The following is a 6,000-nucleotide window of genomic DNA, read 5'->3' as shown; positions in this document are numbered from 1 at the left end:
GACTATAAAGGCGATTACTGGGTATGTAACAAATTATGCGGAGGGATGTGAGTGATGTAGATGGGATCTATCCCTCCTATATTACAGGAGTGATATCATAGTCTTGATAGAGTGAGATCACTAAGTGCATGGCCATGCCCAAATAAGGCAATATGTGATATTGCGCTTATTTGATTATAGTGAGTCTACTTGGAGTTCAAGACACTTAGATTGATTGGAGGATGACACGGTCTATGCCTCATATAAGATCAATCTAGATATCAAGGATAGAAGGACAATGTCACATATTGTGAGAGTCACAATTATTAGTCATATTGGTGATGTTGGATCTCAACATTCTTGTAACTTGGGTAGCAATGATGTGTTGCTAGATACCTCTCATTGCTTATGTCCCTAATTGGATTTAGGGACATTGCCAACGTTGACAAGAACCTATAGGGTCACACACATAGAGCAATAGATGGAGACTAGTTCATATGATGAACCAAGAGGAAAGATGAAGTCAAGTTTGACTTGGCTAAATATGGAAAGTCTATAAAAGGCAAGTTTGACTTGACCTAAATCCACAAGTTTGACTTGACTATGAGTTAGACTCAAGTATGATCCAAATGTTGGATAAATCAATTAAGGGAGTTAATTTGGTCATGTTTGACTTTGGCCAAATTAGGAAGGTTGAAAGTCAATATTGACTTGACTTGGATGCCACCACATTTGATGAGGTGGCATGGGAGAACCAATGGGGATGCTACACATCACCATGCCACCTCATGCTTGCCACCTCATGGGAGGTTACCCATGAGTGGCCGGCCACATTAAGGGGGCAATTAAGAGCATTAATTGCCCACTTAATGACATTTATGTGGCCGGCCACATGATATGGTGGATTGATTGAATTTTTGAATTCAATTTTTTGATTCTTCTTCTTCCTTGGTGCTCTCGGCAACTTCTCCCTCTCTTCCTCCTCTTCTTGGCCGAAAACCACATAGGTGCTAGCACACCTTGTTTCGGTCATCTTCTCCACCTAATTGCTTGTGTGGACACATATAGAGGGGCTCTACTTTGTGCCCTCTAGATCCAACTTCAACCTTAGTCGAGCGGGATAAGCGAAGGGCACGCATCAAAGGTAGTTTTTCTTTAAACTATAGATCTAGGAGTAGATCTAACATATTCGGGTATTAAGCATGATATAAATACGTGGAATTTTTCGAATCGGATTTTTCTTTGCACGAGATCCTTGGCTAGGGTGTTTCGGGGTTTCCGCGACGCGAAAAGCGGTTTTCGTGGCCCGAAAAATTCTAACAACTTTAATATTCTAGAAGTGCAGAAAATAACCAAAACTGAAATACTGAATCCTTAGGTGGGCTACTCCCCAAGGGTCTTTATTCTAAGTTCCTGCTCACACACATCTTCATCGCATTGCCTCTAGCCTCCGCTATTCCATCTTTCCTTTACCTTTATCTGCAGTATAAGGAAAATGCAACTATAAGCTTGGGAGCTTAGTAAGAAACCATCTACCTCACAAACGTAGGTCCCTTTGTAGGCCGGCAAGAGGGGAGGGGTGAATTGCCCTACAAAATAAAACCAAAAACCCTTCTCGAATATTCAACTAACTTAAAAGAACTTGTAATTAAAAAGGCAGAGACTAATTAAAACAGAAAATAGACACAGAGGAATTACTTGGTTTGCAATCAGAGGATTGCTAATCCAAGGCAAAGAAGGCGCATTAATTGATTCTCCTCTGGGCGGAGTAGCCTCTTACAGCGTTGAAAGCACAGAAAGAAATAACACAAATGAAAGCACTGGATTACAAGTAGTTGTTCGTAATTCGTAATTGCTTCTGGGCCAAGGCTATATTTATAGTCTTGGTCCGGGCGCCTGGAAGGGTTCCGGGCGCCCTGGGGGATAAATTTTGTCCCCCAACGGTCGGATCGAGTCAAAACTCGATCCTGTTGAAAAGTCGATTCCGGGTGCCCGGAAGGGTTCCGGGCGCTCGGAAGGGTTCCAGGCGCCCCGGTCGGTTCCCGGCGGCCGGAATGGTTCCGGGCGCCCGGAGCCCTAAGGTCAACATAGGTTGACTTTTCGACTACGGCTCAGCTCGTCTCGATCCAGCTCATCTCGGTCCGGGTCTGTTCGCTCCGGCTCCGTTTGCTTGGGTGATCTCGGCCTTCAGGAATAGGGCTCACCCGAACCCATGTTCCGGCCTTCTACTCGAGCAGCCTTCCTTCCAGGTTTCTCGTCCCTCGAACGCCGCGCACGTTCTTCTCGTCCGCCGGTGTACTCTCCCGCGATCACCTCATCCCTCGGACGCACCGAGCCAGTCGGCTCTCTCCCCGTGCCGTCCTTCTCGTTAGCCGCGTCTTCCGCTCGACTTCCTGTGTTCATAAGCTCCTGCACACTTAGACACAAGGGTTAAACAAACGCAGGACCTAACTTAGCTTGTTTGATCACATCAAAACACCTTGGGGTTCCAACAATCTCCCCCTTTTTGATGTGAGCAACCCAAGTTAAGTTAGGGTAACCATATGCAAATAAAAACGATTTATATTCCAATAAGTGCAAATTTTTTTCAATTGAAAAATTATAGTACCTCCCCCTAAACTTAACATACTTCTCCCCCTTTGATCACATTAAAAACGGAGGTTCTTTAAACAAGTCTAAGGTAAACAAAAAAAATTCTAAGGCAATTAATATTAATTTGTAAGAGAATATCTAGTTTAAAAAAAATTCTAAGTCAATATTCATAAAAAAAAAATTTAAGTTATTCTTCATAAAAGATTTCTAAAGCAATTTTCAAGGGAAAATGTATAAGACAATATTCATAGAAAAATTTCTAAGTCAATTAAAAAAAAAATTTTTCAAAATTTTTTTTTTAATTATAAATTAATTTTAAATATTTTCTAACACAAATTGAATAACTCTTTTAAAGCATTAGGTAAATTAAATTAATGCTTTTTCAGTTAGTCAATTAAACTTTTCATTTCGATATTTGGCTTCCAGGTCGTGGCGAGGCACTAGGCCTTCTTGGTTATTGGAGCAACAACCACTTCCTTAGCCAAAGCCTCATAATGAAATTAGTCGTTTAATTTTCTTGCTGAAAATGCTAAGTCTAAATTTAAATTAAACAGGTTTTTGGAACCCAGTAGAGGTCCCTACCTACAGGGTTAACCAAGTATTTCCTCGGTACATAGATTTTTGATATATTTCTAATTTGACTTTGATGAAATCTATAATACCAATTTAAACCTCTATAATTTCTAAAAGTAGAAATATTTGAACTTTTATATTTTTTCAATCTTTCTATTTCTTCTTTTAGTTTTTCATTTTCAATTTTCAATTTATCAAAATCCTCTATAAAACATGATTTTGCTAAAATTCTTTTTGTTTCAAAAATTTCATCTTTTAATTTGATATTTTCATTTTCTAATTTATACATGGATTTAGTCATTGCCTTAATCCCAGAATAAAGTTGATCAGGGGGTAAAAGGCATACCTCACTTACCATATCGGACTTGAAGCCTGAATCTCCCCCTGCTTCGCTGCCTTCATCTGAGGTCGCTCCCCCTTCATCGATGCTAGGTTCTGATATACTTTGTCTATCGTAGCTTACCATTAGTGCTATTCCGGCATATTCTTGAGCTTCTGATTCGGATGAAGAAGTGTCGTCCCAAGTTGCTTTTAGGTTGTGTTTCTTGGGAGACTTCCTTTTGGCCTTTTTGAGTTTTGGGCAGTCTTCTCTTAGGTGTCCCTCCTGACACTGGTAGCACCGTACCTTTCTTCCACCTTTTTGATTCCTTTTATTCTGCATTTTAAATTTATTAGATCTAAAAAACTTTTTAAAATTTCTTACCATGTATGCTTCTTGATCGTCTTCGGAGTCTGACTCGAGTTCATCCTTCTGGGTTGCGTTCAGCGCCATAGTCTGGGTTGTATCCTTTGTCATTCCTGCATGCCTGGTTTTATGCAATTCAAGAGTAGAAAACAACTCTTCTAAAGTGCTTACCTCTAGGTCTTTTGAGATGTAGTAGGCGTCGACGATTGATGTCCATTCCGGAGTTCTTGGAAACGCGTTGAGCGCGTAGCGTATAGTGTCCCGGTTTGTTACCGTTTCACTGAGGTTCTTGAGACCAGTAACTAGTTCTTTTACCTTTGCGTGTAAACCAGCTACTTTCTCACCTTTCTCCAGACGGATGGTCATCAGTTTGTTGCGGAGGATGTCCCTTCTAGCGAGCTTTGCTTCGGACGTGCCTTCGTGGAGTTCCAAGAACTTCTCCCAAAGTTCTTTAGCAGATAAATAGTTTCCGATGCAGTTGACCTCTTGAGGCGGTAACACGCTCAGCAGGTGATGTTCCGCACGGCTGTTAGCTACCGACTCATTCTGCTCCTTCTTTGTCCAATCGCTCTTTTCTTTTTCTTTTCCATCTTTATCTATTGGAGCTACAAAACCATATTTCATAATAAACCGAATTTCAAAATCTGTTTTTAGGAATAGCTCCATACGACGCTTCCAGTCTGCGAAGTTCCCCTCGAATTTTGGTGGAACAATGCTTGGTCCGGCCATCTTTGTTGCTTCGATCGACGGTTAGTCCTCCTGAAGTGCCTTGCTCTGATACCACTTGTAGGTCCCTTTGTAGGCCGGTAAGAGGGGAGGGGTGAATTGCCCTACAAAATAAAACCAAAAACCCTTCTCGGATATTCAACTAACTTAAAAGAACTTGTAATTAAAAAGGCAGAGACTAATTAAAACAGAAAATAGACACAGAGGAATTACTTGGTTTGCAATCAGAGGATTGCTAATCCAAGGCAAAGAAGGCGCATTAATTGATTCTCCTCTGGGCAGAGTAGCTTCTTACAGCGTTGAAAGCACAGAAAGAAATAACACAAATGAAAGCACTGGATTACAAGTAGTTGTTCGTAATTCGTAATTGCTTCTAGGCCAAGGCTATATTTATAGTCTTGGTCCGGGCGCCTGGAAGGGTTCCGGGCGCCTGGAAGGGTTCCGGGCGCCCTGGGGGAGATAAATTTTATCCCCCAACGGTCGGATCGAGTCAAAACTCGATCCTGTTGAAAAGTCGATTCCGAGCGCCCGGAAGGGTTCCGGGCGCCCCGGTCGGTTCCAGGCGCCCGGAGCCCTAAGGTCAACATAGGTTGACTTTTCGACTCCGGTTCAGCTCGTCTCGATCTAGCTCATCTCGGTCCGGGTCTGTTCGCTTCAGCTCCGTTTGCTTGGGTGATCTCGGCCTTCCGGAATAGGGCTCACCCGAACCCATGTTCCGGCCTTCTACTCGAGCAACCTTCCTTCCCGGTTTCTCGTCCCTCGAACGCCGCACACGTTCTTCTCGTCCGCCGGTGTACTCTTCCACGGTCACCTCGTCCCTCGGACGCACCGAGCCCGTCGGCTCTCTCCCCGTGCCGTCCTTCTCGTTAGCCGCGTCTTCCGCTCGACTTCTTGTGTTCCTAAGCTCCTGCACACTTAGACACAAGGGTTAAACAAACGCAGGACCTAACTTAGCTTGTTTGATCACATCAAAACATCTTGGGGTTCCAACAACAAAAACATGCATTTGCATAAATTATGCTTTTTAAAAGATGCTATGCTGATATGCAAGCTGAGAATTATACTAGAAATGCTAAAACATGGCACATGAGCATGTAAATCCTGGCAATCAAGAACTAAACATAAAGCTGTCTGCTATATCAATAGAAAACTGAACTGAAGCTAAGTTGAATTTACTTATCCATTTTATAAAGTTTGAAAACTATTTTCGTAAATTGATAAAAATACAAAACATGCTGTTGATGGGTCCGACAACTGTACTTGCTGTGCGCGCATCCCTAATTAGGCCCGAGATAGCAAGTCCCGAATCTAGTAGGGTTACTATGTTATCTAAACCTAGGGACGACTATGGGAGCCCAACCCAAGGACAACTGAAGTCCAGTACAGTGCCACTGATAAAAGTAAAATATAATTTATAAGCTGATTCATCTTATCTTGCTTTTACT

The sequence above is a fragment of the Zingiber officinale genome, chromosome 7A (genome assembly GCF_018446385.1).
Source record: "Zingiber officinale cultivar Zhangliang chromosome 7A, Zo_v1.1, whole genome shotgun sequence".
Taxonomy (NCBI): domain Eukaryota; kingdom Viridiplantae; phylum Streptophyta; class Magnoliopsida; order Zingiberales; family Zingiberaceae; genus Zingiber; species Zingiber officinale.
Note: the sequence above shows the minus strand (reverse complement) of the source record.